The following is a 13,624-nucleotide window of genomic DNA, read 5'->3' as shown; positions in this document are numbered from 1 at the left end:
GCTGCACCCAACGCTGAGCATGGCCAAGGGAGGAGGAAGGAAGGAGCTTGAGGTTGAAGCCTTCAGAGCGTCACTGAATCAGGAGATCAATTGCCAGGCACTGCAGCACACAGATGGACGTCCTTCTGGGCTGTCACAGAACTGCTTTGTCCTCTTGCTGCTGAAAGGAGCCAACCAGGATCAGGGAATGGATGCACAGGGCCTCAACTCTGACCAGCAGGAAAACTCAGGACAATGGAATGCAGTCTGCCAATCTTTTACCATTTCAGCTGTGCTTTAAGACTCATTATTGTGAAGCCTCCTTTAGTAAAGTATCACCCTGGGGTATCCAACCAAAAAGAAAAGGTTTTTATTAAATTAAAGGGTTTTTTTTTGTTGTTGTTGTTTTGTTGTTTTTTTGGTTTTTTGTTTGTTTGTTTGTGTTTTTTTTTGTTTTTTTTTTTAACATACTATAATAACTACTACGCAGTTCAACAGTCAGTCATCTCAGAAAGTTCACGAAGGAAATCATCCTCATCCTTCTCCAGGTCCAAGTCAATTTCTGCTTCCATTTCCCCTCCTGAGATTTCCGAGATGAACTTTTCAGTGTCATCTTCTACAGCCTTGGTGAGCAGGCTGACCTCCGGCAGGGCTGGAGCAGCAGTCTGGGAAGAAGGAAGACAAAGTCAAAGAAAGGAAGACAAAGTCAAAGAAAGACAAAGATTGCTCAGGAGATCCTTCCTCTGCAGTGCTTCTCCTTCAGCACTGCTGATCCTGAACCCAACACAGGGGCTAAGGGGCTCCTGAAGGATGTTAACAACCACATGAAGGCTGCAGAGCACCTCAGGTCTTTTTAACAATGCAGCATTAATGGACAAATTCCTTCACACCACAAAGGAATCACAGGGCTGCAGAGCATTGTGCACACACTGTCATTCATCCAGCATCCTGCACACAGTGACTACTTTGAAAGGAAACCTGCAGAACATTTCAGTTCTCCACACTTTCTACAGGAGTTGTATCTCAGTATCAGCCTGACCAGGACAGCACTGACACTTTTTCCCCTCCTTACCAAAGCTGCTTTTTTAGCTGGAGGCTCCTCTTCTTCAGTGCTCGTTTAAATCAGCACAGTGCTAGAGCTGTTACATACCACATTCTATTTGAGCAACAGAAAGTCATTCCTGTTCCCCTACACAACATCCACCCACAGTCTGATTTCATTGAACACGAAGCCATCGTGACCTTTTTGTATCCAGTGCTCCCACCTTAACCTCACAAGTTGTACCTGGTGCCAGCAGGGTTACTGCCTCACTGCCAGATACAATCAGATCAATTCTGAGTTTGAGGAGTGCAAAGCTGTCTGGGAAAGCCATTGAAAGTATCAGGATTGTGAAACATGGCTGCAGCTCTTCACCAAAGGCAGGAAGGTAGGAATGCACTCATGATGGTGGCACATGGTGAGCAGTGAGACATGAGAACATGTGAAGAAATTGTGTCACTGTGTCCATCTACAGAAGGGACTCACCTCTGCGGGTGCAGAGACAGCTTTGGGAGCAGCCCTGCTCCATTCCACAGTCTTTTCCTCTTCTCTTCCAGGTGCTTTAAAACATGGAAAAAGAAAATCACTTGGTCAACAGCAAGCATAGAAAGAAACCTGTGTGCCAGTGTTTCCTCCATGTGCTTATTTCCTCACATTCAATAACAAAGAACACGAGAGAGGCGACATCTCGCAGTCCATACAGTATCCAAGCTCTTCCCTCCTTCACATGCTGTCTCTTCACGAAGCCTCTCTCACCTCCCCAATGAATAACTCACCCCCCTGACCTTTCTGACAGAGGTTGGCCCCCATGTTAAAAACTCAATCCATGCTTTACAAACACATTTACATATTAAAACAAGCAACACGCCAAAGATGAAGATAACCTTGGCGTCAACACACAGAACATGCCACACCAAAAACATGGCAGAAAGAAAGTACAGGAGAAACTGAATTACAAAACCTCACAGCGAATGAATTCTCCAGAATGAAGCAGGCAGACACCACGGATTCAATGGAAAAACACATGGATGGACATCCTGGCACTTCCTGCCTTTGCATTTGGTAAGAAACAGCCCAGGCAATTCTAAGCAAACTCCATTTGCTTGACAGGGGAAGCACTTCAGCAGAGCAGACAGTGAAACACCTCGTTACCTGCTGGCTTTGCGATCTGCTGCATCCGCAGGGCTTTCTCCTGCTTGATTTCTTCTAAGCTTTTAATATGCATTTCTTCCAATCGCTTGATTTTACGCGGTGGCTCTTCCAGTTTCACGTTACCAGGCTCAGGTGGAGGGAAAATTCTCTTCTTCTTGCGCTTATCCTTAGATCTCTTCTCAGTAAGAACCTCTTCTACTTTTTGCTTCTCTTCTTCCAGTCGTCTCTTCTTCCAGATCTCCCCTGCTGGCTTGGCACCCTTCTCTGTCATCATCAAGAAAGGAGAAGCATAAGGATTACAAGAAATTACAACGAGAGCTCAAGTTTCCAGATTTGTCATAATATTACAGAATATACGTGTTCCCAACAACAACGCTCTTGAGAAAGAATAAGCAGAAAGCCTAGAGAATCTGTGCAGCAAACACCGATGACCATTTACCTCTCCTTGGTGCTCTGTCAACCTCGATCTTCTTCCCCAGCCTTTCTACGAGGCTGCGCTTCAGCGGAAGGCCACTGACATCAGCTACAGAGAGAAAACAACAACATTCCTAAGATAATTCCTTTGGAGAAAGATTTTTACAAGTCAACCACAAACTTTGGTTTCTCCAAGTGTATGTTCTCAAATTCACCTTTCAGCTGCTACACTTGTGTGCCACTTGGAGTCATCACAGACCCACGACACACTTTCCTCCCTCCTGCTTCAGCAGTGCCCTCCCATTTACGTGGAGGCAGCCAAACAGCAGCTCACAAGCAGCCCTTACCTACAGAGGATTTCCGTTTTCCAGGTTTATCAGCAGTATTCCGTTGACTCACAGGCACCTCCCCTAAAACAAAGAAAAACAAAGTGCTTTTTTGACAGAAACCAACAGAATTACTGTCTTGTCATCCCATTCCCCACCCAAAACAAATACAACCATAAGACACCACTTTGACAGCCCTGACACAAAATAATATTGCAACTGTAATGCACTCAGGGTAAGTCCCAATTGTAATTTCTCCATTCCACTTAGGAGCCACCAAATGGAAGCAAAGGTACTCATCATTACCCTGCTTTGCAGGCAGCATCACAGTGCTGACCAGTGTCCGCACATTCTCCTTCTTAGGCACACGAACAATTAGAGATTTGAGCCGATGAGCAGGAGCTCCTGAAGGTCCTTCTGATCCAAGTGTTTTTATTCCAGCATTCAAACTGTCATCTGGGAACACAGAGCAGTAAATGAGACTGAGGGACAGAGGCACACGCTGAGGACCACAGCTCTGCAAACTGCCTCCTGCTCAGAAGCATGCAGAACAAACCCTGTCAGCTCTCCCCACAGCTAAGAGCACCATGGACCTGATGTCTGTCTGCTGCCCTCCTTTCATCCTTCTGGATATTAAAAGTAGGCTTTATCCCTTACTTTATCCTATCCATATGACATTAGATTCCTCTATCAGCAAATGTGGCTTTCACCACTGGTTGAAAAGATGCACATACAGGCACTTAAACTCCATGCTGTGGCCTCGTCTTGCTCTAATGATGTAAACAAAGGAGTTTACCTTCCTAATCTGAAAGGCACATGAAGTTACAAGGTAGGAACAAGATCATGGAAATAGCTGATTCCATTCAGCAACCCTATGTTCTGTTGTGTTTGTACAATGAATTGCTTTGGAGTTAATTGGCAAGTGCTTCTGATTAATCCTGGAATACCTTGTTTTGTATCAGCATCAGATTTTGTAGTGGAAATTATCTGCAATCCATGATGGTTTTCTTCAGCTGGTTGCTGGACAGGTGTTTTTGTTTCTTCTCCCTCCTTAGAAAGCTGGTCTGTACAAGCAAAGAAAAAATCAGTCTCTTCAGTTATGCGGTAGGAATTCAATCAGATTATCCACTGCACAAAGATGGCAGGCAAGGCTGAAAACCCACACAGATAAATGCTGAGTCTCCACTTGCCCATCCAAATGGCTTCTCTGTGAACAAGGAAATCCCCCCCTACACAACATTCATCTCCCTGACACCCAGTAAAAGCTTAAATGCAGGAGAACAACCTGCAAGGCAAAGGCCACAGGAGCAGAGAGAAGCTGAGCATGCAAGATAAACTGAGGTATCAGAAGCGCACGAAGTTCAGCTCTGAACCTATCTATCAGCTCACAAGTGAACGTTACCTGGCGTTCTTTATGACACTATACCCACCTGTGAGTAATAGAGTTAATCTTTCGTCCCTAAAAAAGACAAACTCACTTTGGCTTGGTGGAAAGAAAACCCCATTGAGGTAACGTCCCTTGGTGTGATGGAAGGCACAGTTGGATTTCTGGCAGCCTCCTGGCTGGTTCTCCCAGTAGCAGGAAATAATGCTGCGTTTTTTCTGAAGACAGAAAGGAAGAAGAGCTGATGGTAACGTGGACCTAAGATCTGCAAAGGGAGACTGAGCTCCAGATGGTGCCAGTGAGCAGACTGCCACAAAGCAGCACTCAAACACCACTCTGAAGCGTGCGCAGGCTGGGAGCACCAGGCTCACTGAGCTTTCCTAGCATTCTGTGGGTGAGGACACCAGTTTAGAAGGGGTTAAACTAACACACCTTGCAGAATGCTTGTCTGAATGATGTGGTTCTTTAGTATCTGTTGATAGAACACTGTTGGTATCAACTACAAGAATATTCTGCTATGATATACCAATGCCATTGAGCTCTCTTCCCTCTGCTTCCTCCCCTATTCTTAACCGTAGGAACCATCATCATTTCAAAGCAAATGAACCTAATCTGCAAAAGCACATTCAGCTCACCTAAAGAAATGAGAAGTGGGTTTGGTGATAAACTCTGAGGAGCCAACACTCACACTGATCTCCATGTGCCTGAACCTGCAGACATTCCTGAAGCAGCGGCCCTCCTTCCACAGCGTGCAGATGGTTTCACTGCCCAAAGCGGCTTCACAGTGCCTGAAGGGACAGTTGTCTCCCTGTAACCCAATGGAAACCAAGAGAGGAAAATGAAATAGTACAGCCTGAGAACTGGCCATGCTTTCAGCTCATTTTTAGCGAGTTGCTCTATTGTACAATGCAATTAGTTATGAAGTTTGCTGAAGACCAGTAATACTTCTACTTATTCTACCCATTCCTCTTAACTTCAGAACTGAAAGAAAGAAAAAATGAAGGAAAAAACCCAAGCAGACCTTTTTACAAGCGGAATAGAAGTAGAAATAGCAATCATTTCCTTTAATCGACATGCTGGACGAGCGCACAGAAGCGGTTCTGGTCTCGGGGATCTCTGTGCAGCTCTTCCTGTGCTTCTCAAAGAGCTGGCTCATGCTTCCTTGGACTGAAAGTCTTCTACAGTCTTGATCAGTGAAATCTTCTTTTGAAAAGGAACCCTAATCAGAACACCGACAAGCAGAAAAGGATGAGGAATGCCCACCCGTCTTCCCAGCTTTGTTCTCTTCATTCAATCAGTCTCTCAGGAGCAGTTGTTTCAAAACATTGCCCTCCTCAACACTGGTCAAACTCTAGTAACATCACCCTGACTCAGCACGGAGTCCCTGGGCTGCACGGCTGCAAGCCCTCCAATGGAGCCCCTCCTTCAACACCACGAGTGACAGCAGTGAGTAACCCCAACACATTTGTCTGACCGCTGCAGGTCTTCAAGCTCAACCACCTGGACAACCTCAGCAAATACAGTGATCTTCAAAGCTTTGCAGTTCACTTCTCCTGTAGGCCGAACCAACACTGAATCCGTGAATTAATTAATTATAACAGGTTAGGAAGAATTTTCCTCCTCACTTTGCCTATGTCAAATTCTGTAAGTTGGAATTTCTGGTCTTCAAGGATTCTTCACCTTTGAAGAATCCACAAAAACCATCCTCCGTCTTTATTACCTGTACAGCAAAAGCATGCCAGTGCGTATCAATACACAAATCCACACACATGTGCCTGTATACTGTAACTCAGCACTGCATGGAGCTGCAGCACAGTCTGCTCAGCCACAACAAGGGTTTGGGTTGGTTCATTTTTTTTTTTCTTTTCTGATGTAAAAATCAAATATTTTGATATTTTAGATTTGTTTTGTTGTTGTATTTTTTAAGGTACCAAATGCAGTAAAACCTGCAACCAGGCCAGACAGAAGATCAAATTCAAGTGTTTCAGAACTCTTTCATTAAAGTGCTGCACATTTCTGAGCTAAGCATTTCCGATAGTCAATAAAGGTTGGAACCTTTTACTCACACAGACACTAGTGAATTTTCGAGGAATTTTTTTTTTTTTTTTTTTTTTTTTTTCAGGGAATTTCCCCAAATCTAAACTAAAGAGAGGAGAAGTCGGGTTCTCAAGTTAGTTGCTGGATTGACTGCATGACAAAGGGAACAAAAACAGCACTTAAGGACAAAGTTCCCTTCCCTCCTCCAATACTGATAGAAATGCTGCCTTTTTACCTTTAGTACCTTCACAACGGATTGGCAGATTCCTACGTTCCTAAAGACCTCAGTGCTGCTCAGCACAGACACCGGGCACCAACTGTCACTGGACTCTGCACCGTGGAACACGCACACAGCTCAGCACTTCTGTTTCCTCACAATTGGAAGGGTTCTGGAATTGGGAGCATGAAGCGGACTAGAAATACCTCACATCCCTCTGCTCCTTACGAGCCCTTCCATTTTAAAACAAGATAACCCCAGACACATCTGTTAGCACAGCAGCCCAAATGCTAACCAGAACACACAGTGTGTAACACCGAAAGTACCAGTTTAATGCCATGCCACAAACCCTATTTAATGGTGCAGGTGACCGCCCCTATCAGATACCCGTGACCTCCATGACTCCAGCCCTGGTGCACGCAGGCACCACCTGCCCAATACCCAACATCTCCCCCCTCTTTATCATCTCCAGCTCCTGTAAAGGTTCCCCTGCATACTCCCTGTTACCCCAAAGGTGATTTGCACATTTAAGGCTATTCCGCAAATGAATCAATCATTAAACATATGCGAAAAACAATGAAACTGGCATAATAACATACCAAAGAGATGCAGCTGCAGTGACTACAAACCTGAAAGCACACAACAGCAATCTGCCTAAAAATTGTGAAATGCTGTATGGCAACACTTAGTCAACTTGTAGAGAACGGTGCATTCAAGTTCAAGATAACAGCACAGTACACAATGGAGTTACAACTTCTCCAAGTTCAATGTAACACTATTGTACAGAATCTTCGTGGCAATCCAGTTCTGTCCAGTGTGCATTATAATGTCACACTCCATAACCAAATAAGAAGACAAAAACATATTGGCTGTGCAGAATCGTTCTGAATGTCCACCACTGGGGGACTATCCAGGAACAAGGTCTCCCCCGCTCACGAACTATCAGTCCGGCATGAAGGCTGGATTCCCAGTTCGGACCTTCAGGCACATTGGGAGCAACGCTGTCTCATGTGCCGTTACCAGCAGCCGCTGCCCAGTGCTGACGTCAAATCACTGGCTGCACTGGAGACATTAACCAAGGAGTTGTTGACCAAAACCGGTGCTGAGATGTTCAGATCCTCACGGTGCTCAGGATGGCTCGTCATTTGGTGCCGGCTTAACCCAACGTGCCGGCAGCCAGCAGGGCCCACTTGGGGTCCCGACACAGACGTGTTTCCTGCCCTTGACAAGGAGTGGCATAGGGTCTGGGAGCCATGGCCCTCCATCAGGTCTGATCAGGGCCTGACCTATTGGTGTCCATTCGGTCAGCTGATGGTCTCCCATCCGATTCTCTTACGCAGGAGGAGAGCGTGTGGGCACAGCTCAGGCCCCTCCAGCCCTCGCCCCTCTTTAAGCGCACAAAGACGCCCCTTCAAGGTCTGATGTGCACACTCCATAATAGCCTGGCAGGTGCTGCTGCCAGGAATACCGAAGGTATGCTTAATGCCCCAAGCTGTGCACCAGCATCCAAAACATGCATTTCTATATGCTGGGTCATTGTCAGTCTTTAACTCATGAGGTGCGCCCATGACAGCGTTGGCCATGCACAACGCTTTTATGTAATGCATGGCGGTCTGTCCAGATTGTGCCACAGCCCAGAGAAAACCACTGCATGTGTCAGTTGTGACATGCAAGTGACGGAAACACCCAAACTCTGGGAAGTCTGTGACATCCATCTGCCAAACCTCATTTGGTCTCAAACCTCTGGGGTTCACCCCTGCAGGAAACAGGTTAGCCATAACTGCCGCTCCTCCTTGGCCAATTCAGTTAACTAAGAGCACCAAGGGTGGGTAGCAGCTTCTGCGCCTCTTTGTCCCCTGCAAAAGCTCACAGAACTCCATGCTGGCTTTCTCTAATGCTGACCGACTCACACAGTGAGAAGCTCCGTCAGCCAGACCTCTCCGCATCATCCACATAATAAGCAGATTGAGGTCTTCATCACACACTCTGTGCCATCTCTTGTCAGCATGTCCTGTCGCATCCCTGGCTCTCCAGCAGGACTGTAATGCTGGGGTGAGCAACACTGGGCACTGTCAGTGTGTTTTTCTTGCAAGCATCTTCCAGGGAAATACGTGCAGGCATTCCCCACTCTTGGCTGTATCTCTGCAGTGCTGGGTCCTGTGTGAGCAGAGCTCTCTGCCCCAGAAGCCAAGTCACTGCTGTGCAGAGCTCAGCCTTGGGGTGAATGTGCTCCTGAGTTTGTCCAAGTGCAAGGACAACCTTCTCTTTGCCCTTTAGAAGCACCTCTGGTGCTGATGGGCGCTCTGCTCTCAGCAACCACCCAAATAATGTCGTTTCCATCAAATACTGCAGCCACACGGGGTTGGTGTTCACCACGTCATACATCAAAGTTTGGGACATCCGGGACTCAGCGCGCTGCATCCGCACCCTGATGTATGTAGTGGAAAGAGTGGCTGTGGGGGACTGTGGGCAGCTCTGTCTTTGCAGAAGATGGTGTGAGGAACTCCTGGGGTCCCACAGGCTGGAAACAGAGCCCAGCTGTTTTAGGATCAGTTCCTACAGCTGTAGGAAACAGGGAGGCTTAGGGAGATCTTGGAATGGAATCTGTGGGGACCCTCTGCAACAAAGGCTCAAAGGAAAGGATCTGGAAGAGCTTTTCAGCCCATCCTGGGGGTGGCCAAGAGCACCAGCCAGAAGGGATGGGGATTCTCTTTTTTGCTTCAACTAATATGCCACAGGAAGACGACCACATTAACCCAGCTGTATTTGTTGTTGTTGTTTATCTACAGCATAAAGCATTTCACTTGGAAAGTCTCTGCTGCCACTCATCGTACAACAGACTTAAAGCACAGCACTTAGCACCTAGCAGTGCTGTGAAGGGTTTGAAAGGCAGCGCATCATTGTGCTGAGGGCCAAGAGACGGTTCAGACAACAGAAGCATTTGTCCACATTTCTGACATGAAGGCTGTCGCCTCCCGATCCGGCGACAAATCAAGGCTGCTGTGTGAAAGTACCGTGCCTCCGCACATGGGATCAGACGGGACTCACACACAGTGTGTAACACCGAATGTACCAGTTTAATGCCACGCCACAAACCTACCCAATGCCCAACAGGGGGGACCAGTCAATGCTGCTCATCCGCCATCAACCCCGGATGCTGGAGAAGGCAGACCATGTTGTGGTGCTGGAGCATGACACCATGGCTGAGATGGGGACACCCACCGAACTGAGGACCCGCGGTGGACCCTACAGCCGGCTGCTGCAGCACTGAGAACCACAGGGCAGCTGGAGTGGGATGCGATGGGACATGGGGAGCTGTGGCTGTCTCCGCTCCCCGCTGCAGGATGGGAAGAGTGGGATGCTCTGGGATTTGTATGGAATAAAGCGGAGATGTTTTGTAGAGGAGCAGGTTGGGATGTGGGGTGTGGGCAGCTCAGCCTCAGTGCATGGTTGGTTATGGAAGCTGGGTGTCTGCCCTCAGAATGTGGCTGTGGCAGCACTGTGGGTTATGGGGGGGAAGCACAGCTCAGCCCAATACTGGATGAACTTTCCAGTCATGTCTTCATGCCAAAGCGGTGCAGATAGCACAGGGACTGCAAAGGGGAGGAGGAGAGCAGCAGTGTGAAATGGAGCAATGGGCAAAGAGTGTGGGGTGGGGAGAGGAGGGATGAGGGGAGGTCCCCTCATCCACCCCAAAACCAAGCACGGCACAGAGCAGAATGCAGGCAGGCTGAGCACAGAACAGCCCAACACTTTATTTCACAAGAAGCAGCACAGGAAAAGCATAACAGCATAGGAAGCAGAGGGAGATGTGAGAGTTAGAGGGGATGGGGCTGTGTTCATCACCGACCCCAAATGCTCGTGTGGCCAGTTGGCCCCTTGCAGGCTGAAGCACAGCACTCAGACGGTTTGGTTACTTCCTGTGTGAAGAAGAAGAGATGGTGTCCCATAGGGCCACGTTCACATCCCAACCCTCAGCTCCCTGCAGAGTCCCAGCCCAGCCCTGGTGCAGCACCACAAGGAGCACAAGGAGCACAGGGACCCCTTCCAACCCCCAGCCCCACACCGCAGCTGTGCTCGAGTTGCTGGTTCCACCTTCCTGGCCTGTAAGGTAAGAAGAGCCATTGTCTCAGCCCAGTTTGTAGGAGGGAGGCAAGGTTCTTTGATATACGTATTCCTGGTGCGGGATTAAGAAACAACGGTTCAAACATTGGTCCGACCAGTTTATTACAAGACTTTATCAGGGAGATGGGGAAGGGGAGGACGGACTCTATTATGGTGTAGGGTGATGGGGAAGGGAATGCAGTAAAAATATGAAATAGAAGCAAGGAGTCTCTGTAGGAAGCAAGAGGGAGATATTCACCACCATGGATCCATCGAGGTTTGTAGTTCAGTCATTGGTCTTCAGTCGTGGTGGGTCGTCAGGCGTTGTTCTGTTAATGGTGACCACGATGACAATTTCCAATGGTAGCACCAACTTATTTATATGTCCAAAGTGGTCAAGTCAGCTCTCTTTGGAGTGACAGCTCGAATCCAAAGTAGTTGAGTCAGCACTCCTTGGAATGGAAGCTTCTGGCTCTGGGATCTTAGCAGAAATTCCTTTGTTCCCATCTTCTGAGCCTTGCCAGCAGATAAGAGGGAGCAGGGATACCCATCCGCATCCTGTTTTTCACAGGGCGCGATGGCTTCATTACCCAGTTTTCCCACACCAAGCTGGAGCTATTTAGTCCCGGGCCAGATCTTCCACTCATAAACAGTCCTGAGCACTCTTCTGGAGGCAAACAGCTCTGAAGGAAGGTGCTTTCAAATATTCAAATACCCAAAAAGTGATATTGATTGTCACACGGTAGCACCCATTACTTGCCACTTCAATAAATCATTGAGAGTCTTCTCACAAGAAACACCTCAGGAAGCAAGCTTGGAGCCAGAAAACAAGGAAGGACTCTCACAGCCATGACCCCCAGCCCTGTTCATGCTGTGGGGCATGGAGCAGCTTTGAGCACCAGGAAGGGGAACCCTGGGAGAAATCGGGGACCTCAATGCTGCCCTGGCACTGGGCAGAGGTGGGGGACAGCGCTGCCCTCATCACTCACTGGGCGCCGTGTTGTAGCCTTTCTCCTTCTTCCCTGCAGACAGAGAGATGCATCAGCACAGGTTCACATCACAGCCAGGCTGAGGGCTCCTGAGGGAGCCTCAAATCCCCCCACAGCCCCCACTGTCCTCCTACACCCCTCCACTTTTACCTGCATGGCGTCTGTAGATGATGAATCCAACGCCAGCCATGATGGCAATGGCCACAACGGCGACAACCACCCCCACCACGTTGGGCACCACGCTGGACTGTGACCGCTCTGGGGGAAGGCAGAGCTGTCAGCAGGGGAAGGGGCAGCCCAGAGCCCCCCAGCCCCACATCCCCTCACTCACCCTATGAGTAGAGGCTGGGTTGGGGCAGGCTGGCGTGCTCCACGCAGCACTGGTACTTGTCCCCGTCCCCAGGCACCGCGTCGATGGTGACCAAGGTGTGGTAGGTGCCGTAGCTGTTGGGCACGATGCCCCCCGAGTGGGTGTCCTGGCCCAGCACCATGCTGTCCTTCATCCAACTGACGGCGATAGGCTGTGGGTAGAAGCCGTGAGCGTGGCAGGACAAGGTCAGGATCCCGTCGGCCTTCTTCCCCCACACTCACACCTCGGGTTGCTCTGAAGGTGGGCGGCAGTGAGGGCCGGGCTGAGCTCCCCACGCTGAGCCCCCGCCCCACCTGCAGTCTCACACCGCAGGCCCCCCCTCACCTGTCCTCCCCAGCTCTGCCTTCCCATTCTCTACATGTCTCTGCAGCCACTGCACACAGGTTGACTCCAGGTAATGTTTCCGTCTCTCAGCATAACCAGGTTCCTCCCACGCTCTCTTGGTAGGAACTGCCTCTGGAACCGCTGCAGTAAACATCATCGTGTCTTTGTCGAAGGCAATGAAGTCTCTCCCATCATAGCCATACTGATGATAGCCCCGGGTGGTGCCGTCCTCGAGGATGTCACAGCCCAACATCCGCTGCCATGTGTGAGACCCTGAAACACAGCCAGGCAGGGGTTGATGGGCCCCTGCAGCTCCAGGGGACCCACTGTAGTGGGGATGGGGTTGGGGTCCCCCAGGGTCGAGCTCGGTGGGGCTGTGACGGGCAGCCGCGGGACGGTGCCGCCGGGCAGGACCAGCCCTGGGGGGTGCGGGCGGCAATGCACCATGGAGCCCCATCCCACAGCATGGAGCCGCGGTGCCAGCTGTGCTCACCGCCGCTCTGTTTGTGGCGCCGTGCCGCATTGACCAGGCTCACGCGGCTATTCTGCTCATTGCTCAGTGCTCTCTGGGTGTTCCTGTCCCAGTACTCGGGATCCACAGCTCCAGGTGCCTTCATCCACTCGGTGCAGGGCACGTAGCTCCGACCAGAGCTGTTGTAGTGCACGAAGATTTCGCCATCCACGTACCCCACTTCAAAGAACCAGGGCTGCTCGGGGCCGGAATCCGTCATCCCTATTTCCAAGTACCGCATGGAGTGGAGCTCTGCGGGGTCGGAGCGCGGCGACCCCCCCTTTTTTATTAATTAGCAAGCTACTGCCTATAGAATAACAACACTACTTATATTAATAACATAACCATTATAACTCAATCAAGGCCTCGATTGACAATCCTCTAGAAGTGAAAAAAGAGACAAGTCAAACACAGCATAACAACATTACTGTTAAACCTACTAAAAAGAACAAACTCGTTTGCTCTGCAACCTAAGTTTCTGCAACCTGGAAATAAATCCATGAGGGTCCCATTGTGTTCACATGTCACTAGTTAGGAAAAGTCTTCAACTTTCATATACTCTGATATATTGATTTTTAATGGCCACTAAAATTTGTGCAACAAATGCTTTTAGGATGCTCATAACCATGCCTTTGAGCTAATAATTGATAATTGAACTTTATGAAGTTGCATGTCAGATAGAACCAGTTTTAGAGGACAAATGTGCTGGAGTATCACTAGGGGCATTATTACTTATTGACCCTTGAGAAACAGCAAACCGTGTTGGTGGTGGCTGCGA

At 49.0% G+C, this 13,624-nt stretch overlaps 1 pseudogene; it reads right to left on the bottom strand.

The window, feature by feature from the left end:
• Positions 1–11,973: 11,973 nt before the first annotated feature.
• On the bottom strand, positions 11,974–13,293 carry LOC146756655 (class I histocompatibility antigen, F10 alpha chain-like; annotated as a pseudogene).
• Between the last annotated feature and the right edge of the window lie 331 nt (positions 13,294–13,624).

The sequence above is a fragment of the Coturnix japonica genome, chromosome 26 (genome assembly GCF_054131305.1).
Source record: "Coturnix japonica strain WE chromosome 26, WE-NBRP24, whole genome shotgun sequence".
NCBI classification, from domain to species: Eukaryota; Metazoa; Chordata; class Aves; order Galliformes; family Phasianidae; genus Coturnix; species Coturnix japonica.
The sequence above is the reverse complement of the archived record's forward strand: the minus strand, read 5'-3'. Positions and strand labels throughout refer to the sequence as shown.